The sequence below is a fragment of the Prunus avium genome, chromosome 6, assembly GCF_965620075.1.
Source record: "Prunus avium chromosome 6, drPruAviu1.hap1.1, whole genome shotgun sequence".
Classification (NCBI taxonomy): domain Eukaryota; kingdom Viridiplantae; phylum Streptophyta; class Magnoliopsida; order Rosales; family Rosaceae; genus Prunus; species Prunus avium.
In genome coordinates this window covers 30522481-30535094 of record NC_142289.1, presented here as the reverse complement: position 1 = coordinate 30535094, position 12614 = coordinate 30522481, and the positions used below count along the sequence as shown (strand labels likewise).

The window sequence follows — 12614 nt, the reverse complement described above, 5'->3', positions numbered from 1 at the left end:
TCCCCTCACTCACAATGTGATGATTGAGCGGTTTCGTTTTTTAATTTCATTTTTACCATAAATCCAAAGTATACTATATATGTTAAATACAAACAAAGAAAGAGTATACTATAGGTGTTACTAGCAAAAATGCTAGACAACCCATTTTTTTCTCCCTAACATAGGTCATATTTTCATATGGTCACTAATGTATTCCATATATATATATAGTTATTCTCTTATCTGGATGTCTGCACTTTATTATCGTGCGGATGCTATTGTAAAGAAGAAGGAAAGCAGAGAGGGATAATAGAAAATATATGATGTTCGCACGATAATAACATTCAGATGTTCGGACAAGAAAATTTCTGATATATATATTTTCTTCTCGATCTCATTGACCACTGGTAGTTTGTCCTTTAGCTACTGTCAAAGTTGACAATGGGTTTTCTTGGACAATCAGTGGGGTTTCCTTTGTATTTTTGCTCAGGTCTCTGTCGCCTTTGTATTTTTTCTTTACACTTGGACTGTTGTTGGCAGGTTCTGTCCATAGACAAGGGACGAAAAAAGAAACTTCATTGATTTTTCTTTTCTTTTCTGGACAAGGAGAATTGGTAGGGTCTTGGGATTGGTTGAAGATCATTCAAGCACTAATTCCTCGCAATGAAATTCTTAATTTTATTTTAATTATGTTGCACTCATCCTTCTTATTTTCATGCTTTGATAATTGAGTAAACAAGAGGTTAATCAAAACATAAAATTCACGATCAATCAACTAGCTCTTGGTTTAGTGGTACTTCTCTTCACAACGTTGAAAGAACTCTAAATTCGAAACCCCCAACCCCCATTGATTTAAAAACACATCTCGGTAACAATTGGAGCATAAAAATTACTACCCTTTTAAATTTGGTAGGTATAGCCAAGGGTAAAATCTATTAATTACCCTTCAAAAGTATTGAGCTGTCATGGCAAGAAGTGGGCCCACCAAATTAGACAAGTTTGAAGGCAAGACTTGTCTGAGCTGCTTCCTGGACAAGCTGATGTCATGTCGATGTTAACATGACGTCATGTCGACGTTAGTGTGACGGCCAATTTAAATACCAAAAAAAATTAAAGTGAAGAAACCATATCCTTGTAATTTTGTCAAGTTGGTAATCAAAACATACTTTGAAGTGAAGAAATTAACCAACCATACTAGTAAAATTCACACAGATACAACATAATCCTTCAGCATTTGGCTGCTTAATTGATAACCAATTTGGTCCGAGGACCCCTGGTGATACGTTTGGCTTTAATATTAATTCATTGCTCCCGAGTTTTGAAGGGGAAAAGAAAGAGGTTACAGAAGAAGATATTAATGGTTGGGACTGTTAGTTATTTATTATTTTATTTTATTTTATTAAAATTCAAAACTTATTATTATTGTTATATATTTAATAGTAATAATTATTTATTTTAAAAGTCATATTTGTTGACCCAATGGACGTGACTTTATAAAAGTGTGTGTGGAGTCTTATAAAATAACAACTCCTCATTCATAACAGAGTAGGAACAATTCTCTGTTACTCTCATACTCTATATCTGAATCACACTCATCATTCTCCATCTCCTACAATTCTCTTTATCTATTTCCTGGGCAATCGATCAACACTTGGCATACCTGTCTGCCGTTGGCATGCATAACGGACCAGACATCCTGTGAGGCTTTTGGGTTGTATTTTGGAGTTGTAGACACCGCCATAACCTGCACGTAGGAAGGTGTCTACGGCTTTAGGATAGCGTTTATCGTGCCTCTCTTGGGTTCACAGGCCAGACTTTCTTTCTCCTTTAATCTACCTATTGTTAATTGTGATTGTTTGACATATTTAATCCATTTTATATTTACACAAATCTGCAATTCTTTCTAACAGGGACGACTCTTGAGGAACAAGTATGACAACAACTACAACTAAGAGGGGGAAGAACATTGACAAATCAAGAACTTTGATTTCTGGGCGAAAGAGGAGAGGGAGGATGAAGGAGAAGCTCTATGCATTGCGAGCCTTGGTTCCGAATATAACTAAGGTATGCCTTCGTATATGCTCGCGTAGTATACATGTATAAAAAAAACATTTCTCTCGACAGACAGTCTGACAATTGTTAGGCTAAATCTAAACCTATTAATCGGGTTGGTTCGTGTTTGAATGCATTTACTATACATATGTTTATTTTTTTTATAGGTATACAACATGATGAACCATATCATCATGACATTGTTCAGCTGTGAGCCTGTGAACTCTGTCAGGATAGTATACATGATTAAATAATGCAGGTCCTTGTGAATTAATGTGCAGATGGATAAGGCAACCATTGTTGGGGATGCTTCGCAGTATATGCAAGAGTTGCAAATGCAAGCCAAGAAGCTGAAGTCTTAGATTGCTGGGCTTGAAGCATCCTTTGTTGGGCCACCTCATAGATATCAAGGATATAATCATATTGGAAACACTGGAAAGATTCGAATGGCAAACACAAGCCTACTAGTTTCCAAGAAAATAATTCAGGTACACCCACCGTACACACTGATGCAGACATATTTTCTCTTTTCATACCATTTAAAATTTGAACACCATCTCCTTACACCCAAGTTCGAATCCCCCTTCTTATAAATTAGATCAATTTAGAATAGTTTAGACTATCGTTTATATATATAGAAAAAAAAAAGTAAAAATTTGAAACATTATAACTTGATATTAATTGATGCATGTGGGCATGTAGATGGACATGTTTCAAGTGGAGGAAAGAGGATTTTATGTGAAATTGGTGTGCAACAAGGTACAAGGGGTGGCCGCATCACTTTACATGGTTCTTGAGTCCCTTATAGTTTTCAATGTTCAGAATTCCAACTTGGCCACTGCTTCTGAGAGTCTTGTTCACACAGTTACTTTGAAGGTATGCATTTTTCTTCTTCTCAAAAATTTTTCTTCTTCTCAAAAATTCAAAATCTTCTTCTTCTTCTTATACCTTTAATTATTTTACTTGATTCTCCTTTTTTTGTTATATATTTTATTTGAACTATTTCAGCTGAAAATAAGTGGTCTATATGTCCCGTTTGGGAGTGCTTCTGAAACAATTAAAAGCACTTTCTGACAGCATTTGGCAAAAAAATTTAGAAGTACTTTTATGCCATAGAAACGCTTTTTGGATAAGCACGTGCTATGTGCTTCTTCAGGAAGCACTCCCAAGTGCTTTTCCAAGAAGTACTTCAATTTCTTATGAAAATTTCAACATCTTTATAATAATAAAAGCGCTTTTGGTAGAAGCGCTTATAAGTAGAAGTGCTTCTTAGAGAAGCAATCCCAAACGAGCATTAAATCAGGTGAAAGACTGTGAGCAGGAGATCAACTTGCCAAATTTGAAGCTTTGGGTGATTGGGGCTCTTCTCAATGAAGGATTTGAATTAATTTAATCAACCTTCTCTTCCTGAATTTTATACCTTTTTTGTGATGATATTCAAAATCTTATATATTAGCGAGCAACTAAACATAATTAATCTCCAGAATCGTATAAAGAGAGAGCCACGACCCCATGTATGCATGAAGTTACAATTACATTAATAAAATTTATATGGAATTCTCCATTGCTCTCGTAATCTGATTTTCCAGTTATTCATATTTTTATTAAGAACTCATTTTAAATATAGTGTACAATGTTAGATGACCTCACTTTCTCTCTCTTTTTTGGGTCTTTGTATGTATCTACACCCAAAATAGAAGAAGAAGAAGAAGAAAGGTTGTAACCTATCCAAAAATCTGTGTAACTCGTCATCTTTGATGGGAGTTGTGTGTATCAAACCAACTTTGATGTTTCTTTATATACCGCAAGATGACCTAGCTTGAGGAGCAGGGGCGTGCCGTCTGTTAAGATTGACTATCCCATTTCCAAGTGTCGTTTTGGGGGTGCGCCAGGGGGGAACTTAAATTTCTTTTATATGGAAAAAATATTTTAATGTTCAAATCACATAACAAGGCATATTTATATTTTCTCAGTTGAGAAAGGCGATAGATTGCATTCATAATTCAGGCCTAAAGGCTGTCAGATACAAGAGTTAATACAAATAAACACATAGAGTTAATACAACTACGCAAGCACATTAACCACAAAGGGTACTCGAAATACGAAGGAGAGTCCACCAACAACGACAAATGCACAAAGCGTACCTCTACTCATAGCCACACAAGACCAAAGAAATTCCGCCATAAAAGCCACAAGCCTTGAAAAACTATGCAAATGTGCCTCAACATACAAAACTACAAATGCAACTACAATCTTTAAACTCTTACAAGTAAAACCTACAAGTAGAGACTACAACATGCAACAAACTCAAAAAAAGTTGATGCACTTATTACAACTCTAAAAACTGCAACACACAACAAGAAAATAAAAGCCAAACTACCACCACGTCGTCCTGAAGATAATCAAGCAGCCAATCACCAAAATTCAGCCAAAAGCTGGTAAAAGCCCTAAGGAAGGGAAGGGTGGGGATGACGGGAGGGTAAGGGCAGGGATGGGAGGGGAGGAGGGACAGTGAGGGGCTAGAGGGGATGGGCAAGGGGTAGAGGGGAGGGAAGGGGAGGAAAGGGGAAGGTCCAGGCTGGGAAGAGGGAAGCGATGGGGAGGAGTAGAGGTATGGAGGCCATCGACCCCAATGAGAGTGGAGTTTTCTCTCTTAACCATTTTTATTGTATATTAACAAGGTAGATTTTAAAATATCAAGAATGATAAAAGGAAGAAAATAAATTCTATAATCACAACAAACAAAAAAGTAGAGCAAAATTCAAGAGTTGCATGCACACATTTGAGGGCGCTCATAAGGTAAAAACAAAATTTTCTATATATATGCACATACTATTGCATGATAATATCAAAGTTTGTGGAAAATTTTTGGGGAGCCAAGGCCCTTGTCAAGCCCAGACATGTGGCTCCGCCCATGTTGAGTTGGAGTTCAACTCCTTGTCAAGCCCATACAAGCGGCAATATTTGGGAGGTGGAAATTGAACTTAGGATCTCTAAAAATGATCTTAATCACTTAAATTAAAATTCTATTGCTTGTGTATTTCAAGTAACACTAAACCACTTTCCTAATTTGTGTTTTTTTTTTGTTTTGATAGCAACACTTTGCTAAAATCCTTCCCGGTTAAGAATTTCTCATTGGCGAATGAAGCCTAGCCAAGTGGAAATTTTTTTTAATTTGCAGATTAGTAGTCTCAGGTTTGAAACCCCGTGACACTTTGACATTAACCTTTTTCCTAACTTTGGCAAAAGAAGAAGAAAATGTATTTCTCATTGGGTCAATAAGTCATTTGGGCCACGTGCATTGAAAACACTCGCACAGTCAATCCCAATTAACTAATTAAACCATAGATTATCCGAAGATAATTTCAATCTCAAACAAAACCAAAATTATCTCAACAGTTTTTTTTTCAATAAAAGGAATTTCATTCAATAACTAGATAGCATAATACACTGAGAAGAAAACAAAAAGATGTGCAAGCTTGGGCCTTTGTTAAAAACCTTTAACATAAAAAAACCCCTCAAAAAAGAAGGAAAATCCGCCAAAGGAAAAAGAGCACCTCCCTCTCGTAGTTCTTATTCTATTGGCACTTTTTTTTCTAGTGTTGGACGAGATCACAAGTTCAAATCTCCCACCCTAATAAATAGAAAGAAAAAAAAATGTTGCCCCCTTGTACCTTAAAATTCCTAAAAGAACAAATTATATATCATGCTATTCAATCTCATTTAAGTCCTTTTCTTTTGTTTTTGATCATTCAAATTCATGCTAGTCAAAACTATATATCATGTTACATTTAAGGCAAAGTAGTGAGATTTGAACTGAAACGCACAAAAGAAAATGTTTGCGCAAAAAAATTTGTGGCTAGGAGAGGGCTGAAATTAAAAGCCGAGTCTTTTTTTTTTTTTTTGGTCAAGAAAGCCGAGTCTAATAAGGCTAAAAAGGATGATTTAAAGGACACCCAAAAATAGTTTCTATACACCCAAACCTACCAAACACTTGTGAAAGCCTCAAAGCCTTATATTTCTAAGTTCACGGGCAATGAACAAATTAATATATGCTCGGATATATTCAGTGGCAAGTTTAAGAAAACAAAATCCTCTGTCTTTTAACATATATAGCATGAAACCCAGGGCGGCCCTGGGCATGGCCAATGTGGCTCAAATTTTTATATATTAGAATATGTTATATATTATTATGAGTAATGCTATTTGGACACACAACATTGACACACTTAGTGACACCCGCTGATGTGTCAATGTATCATTTACTCTTCTTTTCTCCTCGTTTTCTGTTCAGCGAATGAGGCCCATATTAAAAGTAATTTTTGGAGAGTTTAAAATTATAAGAGCCCAAACGAAAATCATTTCAAACCTTTAACGATACAAGGGCCCATATTAAGAATTATTAATTTGCTTTGGAACAACAAATATGCAATTAATCAAACACTTCCTTCAAGAAAGTGTTGAATTCTTATAGTTTGATGGTTTTTTTTTTGGTCAACCATATGATAGGCATTTGTTATTTTAGTTCAAATAAACTACTATATTTATTCCAAAAAGAAAATACATGTGTAGTTTTTTTTTTCTTATAAAATTATAATTACATACAAATACAAATTAAGGGCCTCATTTTAATTTTTGGCCCTGGGTCACTCAAAGTCAGGGTCGGCCCTAATGAAACTGAACCTCACTAGTGGATATTCAGGAGGCAACATTTGTTGTATAATTTTTCTTTTTGAAAAGTGACTTTTCAGAAATGTAGAATGAAAAAAGAGAAAAGAAACCGAAGTAACACAAATTGACCGTGTAAATTAATCCGCACAATGACAAGATTAGTGATTAATTAACTCTTGTTTCAACATATTGATCATCAGATTGGACTAATGCTTGTGTGGGTGTTGCTTAATCAAATAAAGAATTCAAAAAATCTAATACTAATAACTAATAAAATAAAAAGAAGAAGGAATCGATGAAATGTTGCTTGATCTTCTTTGGGAACTTGAGTAAGGAGTAGTTGGGTTTAATAGTATTTTAAAGTGGGAACCCCTCTCTTTATCTTTATTTGGTGTAACTACTTGAGCTGGATGAGAGGAAACTTTCACGTCCGGTTTTGTAAGGGGGAGATCCTATAGGATCCTATCCAAAATTTTCTTTTGCTAGGTCCATAGCTAAAAAACTTACTTTCTTACGATTATGAAGTTCATTCGAATATGAAATCCAATCCTGGAAATACATCATCCCACTTTTTTTTTACAACCCAAAGCTTCGATACAGGGACGGACCTAGGATTTGAAAATGACATGGGCTAAATTTACTTTACGTACAAACTTATTGAAAATTCGATAGTACGAATGAATTTCATTGATAATAAAAAAATATATGGGGAACATAATGAGCCTTACCCCTAAAAAACCCCGTATCCGATACAGCTATTAAATAACATATATTTAAAATAATATATATTCAAAATAGTCATTTTTCAAATTAGCATAATTGTTACTAGAATTCCCCAAAAAAACAATAGCCCAATACAAAGGTGGAGGAAAAAGACCTCTCTGGAGTTGAGAAGAAGTAGCCTTGGAACTGGTGCAATCGATCAATAAGAGTGTTGGTTTATTTTTTGGTTGGTTAGTCAGCCTAGTGAGGATTAGTTAATAAGATTGGCCTAGGTTAGGGTATTATTTTAGTCTTAAAAAAAATAAGTCTCATGGGCTATACTATAGCCCAAGTTAGCTTGTTAGTAGTACCGTCCTTGCTTCGATACATTTTGAAATTGAGAAATTTCTAAAGCAGGTGTTATCTGAGAACGATTAGCCAATCTGAATTTGCCAATTATTATAGATTATTCATTGGTAGAATAGAAAGAATTAGGGAAAAAAGGGCCCACAGGTAATGAATGGGAAGATCGAGAAGTTGGTAGAAGAAAGAATTTTTTGGTTAGTATGGCATACACATACATGTTGCATTGGTTACTTTATTATTAGTGACTTTATTTTTCTTTATAATTGTTTTGATATGTGAAAGGAATAACAGATGTTTAAATTAGGAAAAGATGCGTAGGTACAAAAGTATAAAACAAGAAAACCTAGAAAAATTATTATTTAATAATAACACCTTTTTGGTAGTATAATAACAAGTTTTTTTTTTTAATTATTGTTAGGATGTGTGCATATATCATGTATATCTATATAGTTAATCGGTGTTATATATTAAATTACTGTATTAATTATTCTACTTAAACGTAACATCTACCATCAGTGTATAAAAAGCTAGCCAGGTGTCAGGTCATCCTCCCTTAGTGGAGGATAATTATTATTGCGGAAGCTGCATGGCGGAGAACGCTTAATCGAACTATAAGAGCATCCACAGTGGGGGGTGTATATGGGGGTGTATGTTAAATATACACCCCGAGTCACCGGAATCGTCTCTAATGGTGAGATGTAAATGGATGTAAATATACATCACCACCATGGGGATGTAAAATAAAATGTATATTTACACCCATTTTTACATCCTTTGCAGGCGGGACCCACCCGAGAAAAGAGAAGAAAAATGAAGAAAAGTCAACATAAAAGGCTGGGATCCACGGCTACATCCCCGAATTTACACCCCCCCACTGGAGCAAAAAACATATTTACACCCCCCAGAGGTGTAAAGGGGATGTAAAAGTGGCTTTACACCCCCGAATTTACACCCCCCCATTGTGGATGCTCTAACTAAAGAAGAAAGTTTCTCCTTTAATGCATGACCACATACAAATAGTGCATGCATGAAAATGTTCCCTATATTTTCAACCAAAAAAAAGAAAATGTTGCCTATATAAGGATGGGCCCTTTATGTGTTGGCAGTAGGGATGGCAAAAATCCCCGCGGGGACGAGTCCCCGACCCTAATGGGGGAAGATTTCGAGGCCAAACGGGTATTGGGTACGGGGATCCCCGAACCATCTCCGACAGGTATGGGGATGAGATGGTATTGGCGTCCCCATCCCCAAACCCGACCCGAAAATATATATGTTTATATTTAAATAAATAAATAAATAATTATAATATTTATGTTTAACCCTAAGTTAACCTCCATCTCCTAATTCTTCCTAATCTTCTCTGGATTTTCATATTGATGTGATTTTGAATAGTTGAGTTGAACTTTATAGTTAATTTGAATGTGTTGAATGATAATTTAATATGAAACTTAATGTTAAAATGTATGATAAATATTTTTTATGCAAAAATAATCGGGGATTCGGGCCGGGTATGGGGGATAGTCCCCTGACGGGTACGGGGACGGGAATTCCCCGAAACCTATTAAACGGGGATTGGTTCAGGGATGGGGCTGGGGATGGAGAGCGGGGACGGGGATGGTATTGTCATACCCGGCCCGTTGCCATCCCTAGTTGGCAGAGCTAGGTTGAGATTAAGAGAAAATGGGAAGGAAGACGCCATTTTATTTTTGAGTTGGAGGATATAGGTTTAGATTGAGACAAATGGGAAGGAAGAAAATTAGTCGAGCTAGGTTTTTTCTGAGTTGTGATTTTGTGTCCCCTCGTTTCCTTTTATAGACGAGGCAAAGAAGGACACTTTCAATGATTTGTAGGAAATATCTTTTCCTGACTAGAACTTGTTCGGGACATCACCATTAAAAGGTGTTGAAGTAGAAAGGTTAATTAGATCAACCGTAATCATGGGAGCTTCACCCCAAAAACTCTTTCATAGTTTGGCATGCGATAACATTGTTATGATTCTTTCAACAATAGTTATGTTTATCCTCTTAGCTATGCTATTATGTTGAGGAGTTTTTTGAACAGATCATTTATGCATGATTCCATTACTTATGCAGTAGTTTTGAAACTCCCCCATATAGAAATGAAGAATTATACGACGATAAATAATACACTAATGTCAGTGCTGATGGAAAATGAAAACTCAACAAAAACTCAATTGTTCTATATAGCTTAAGGAAAGAAGAAGAGCACATTTTACATAATACATGCAAAGGTTAGCAATCAGTACATAAAAGCTCTTGGAGAAGATTCAGTCGAGCTCTAACATACACTGCTTGGTCACATCAGTGAGAAATAGCTTAAAATTCTTGCCAAAAAAGAGGCATAAATCCGGAGGGGAGAAAAAGTATGTCTCTAAAATCATGCAAGCGTTTATTGGTTGGAAAACAACAAAAAGTTTCATATCGTCATATATTGGATGCTCTATATTCTGAAAAATACAATATATCGGATGTTCTATATTCTTATGTTTGTGGTCTTATGAGCACTATCACGAGATACTTTGTTATTTTTATTGATGATTACTCCATAAAGGTATTGGCTTATACACTTAAAATTAAAGGTAACGTGTATGAAGTAATGCTCTTGTAAGTGGTTAAGAGAAAATTATCCATGTATTTGAGGTTCTGTATTCGAATCATCATCTTATAATATCGCTTGTGTATAAATAAATAAATAAATAAAAGGGTAAAGTGTATGAAGTATTGAAGAAGATTCATATATTATCAGTGTTGAATGAGAGACTAGTAGAATTTGAAATTATAAATGTTGAACAAGAAGTGTGGATTGCGGCATGTATGCACGTGCCCTAATGAGGTGTCTTACAATCACGTGTTGTGCAACACGTGCAAAACTCAGTCCGATGTTTTGATTGCAAACTTACAATAAACAATATACGACATGTCACATTAAGCCATTGAATTAAGGCTTAATTAGTTCCATGAACATTATTAGCTTGGTCCGACCATCCGATAATATGATTAGCTATTTTTAAGTAGAAGCTCATGCCGTCATGTGCCATGCCTTCAAGCCATTTGGTGCCAAAATGACATATTAAGTGACGCAAAGAAAGCTCTCCAAGTCAAGAAGCATCTAATATCTCTAGAATATTTCAAGTATTCAAGTAATTTAATTAAGCGACTTGTAAGATAATTCGTTCATAAAAAATAAAAAAAAAATGCAAATCATGAGATCATGAGATTTTTTTAAAATTTTTTTTATTTCTGGAATGTACTACTGGTATATGGAGGGAAGTAGATGGCTGTGAGGGGGGGTTTTAGTTGATGTGCTAGCTCTATTTTGTGGCTTATGACTTTGCACGCCTTATTATTTTTATTTCGAATTTATAGTTTGAATCGAGGATGGTCTTCATTAGTTCTCTTTCATTCTAACTGACGATCTTATGTCACCTGTTCATATAACACGAAGATTAGTAACTCTACATAACTGTGTTAAAGTCACACTTACTGAACAATTTTTCCAATTATAATTTTAGGAGTAGGACAAAACATTGATTAAACATATGCCAAAGAATTTAGTGGAGGTGTTTGTTAGATCAACTTTAAGCTTCTGGTAGAATCTTCGATTTTAATCTATGAAGATGATGCAAGTTAACGCAGGAAAGTCCTGGCTTCAGGTCAATACCAGTCCGACGATCTGCCAAAAGCAGCAAAGGGAGTACCTAAAATAAAAAGAATTATTTTTACCAAAATTATAAATAAATATAATATAAAGAGAGTTTGTACGAGGCAAATGGAGAACTCATCATTGGGGAGGGAATTGGATAAGCTAACAGCCGACCAGGGAGAGGAAGTGGGACCTCTCTGTGATAAAATATACAGAAGAAGATTACAGACATAGTAAAAAGATTTGATGGGAGTTGACTAAACAAGTGGAATATTGGTGAAAATAAGATTTATTTAATTTGTTAACTATATATGTTTACTGTTTTTAATCCTAAATTTGTTCCAAAATAGCTGTAATTGTTTTCTTTTTTAAATACAAGAAGTCTTGGGTTTACTTTAGAAGTAGACTTTGAAACCTCATATAAAAATTTGATTAATTTGTTTTTGATTTAAAAATATAATGTTTATTAACTTATTAATAATATTCCTTGCTTTCTGTACGTATAACATACCATCTCTTTATTTTCGATCAACTTTTATATCCGCATGACAAATTTTTTTATTTATAGAAAATTAAGCTGTTATTGGCACTCAAAAAGTTCATTATTCGATTCTCTCTTATATTTTTACAAAAAAAAAAAAAAATGCATGATGACATTTTTAGAGTGCCGATAACAACTCCCTTAAAGAATACGACTTTGAAACATTGTCGAGCTGCAAACAACTCTAAGATTACCCTAAACTCCCAAGTGTCCTAAAACATACTGAATCATTCTTAACAAACTCAAATAATCTCTAAATCAATCTAAAAGTTTTAGAAGTAAGGAAAAAAAATCTCCATGAACTATACAATTACATCAACTATAGTACTATATCACCAGTCATAAAAAAAGACGTGAGAATATTTCATGGAACATTATGGTATAAAAAAGTTTATTATCGTCAAGTGTTTTCAAGTATTTCAAAAAATTGTCCAGGAAGAGATAATTAATTATCCCCATAAAAATGAAAAAAAAGGAACAAATCATAATTGTTTTCTCTGCCTCACATGGTTTGATGAACCATACTGCTTCTCATCTTGTTGCATTCTTTTTTTAAAGTTGTAATAAAAAGTCAAAACCAATTTGAGAAACGTTGCACACATATGCATAGCACCTTCTTTATAGAATTGTTTTACTTTAT

The 12614-nt window shown here is 34.7% G+C and overlaps 1 pseudogene across 1 annotated transcript; it reads left to right on the top strand.

Annotated features, from left to right (window-relative positions):
- The first annotated feature begins 1531 nt into the window (after window positions 1-1531).
- Window positions 1532-3656, top strand: LOC110755324 (transcription factor FER-LIKE IRON DEFICIENCY-INDUCED TRANSCRIPTION FACTOR-like; annotated as a pseudogene). Its single transcript, XR_015836714.1, has 4 exons — window positions 1532-2043; window positions 2313-2519; window positions 2734-2907; window positions 3335-3656. The product of XR_015836714.1 is annotated as a transcription factor FER-LIKE IRON DEFICIENCY-INDUCED TRANSCRIPTION FACTOR-like (transcript).
- The last annotated feature ends 8958 nt before the right edge of the window (window positions 3657-12614 follow it).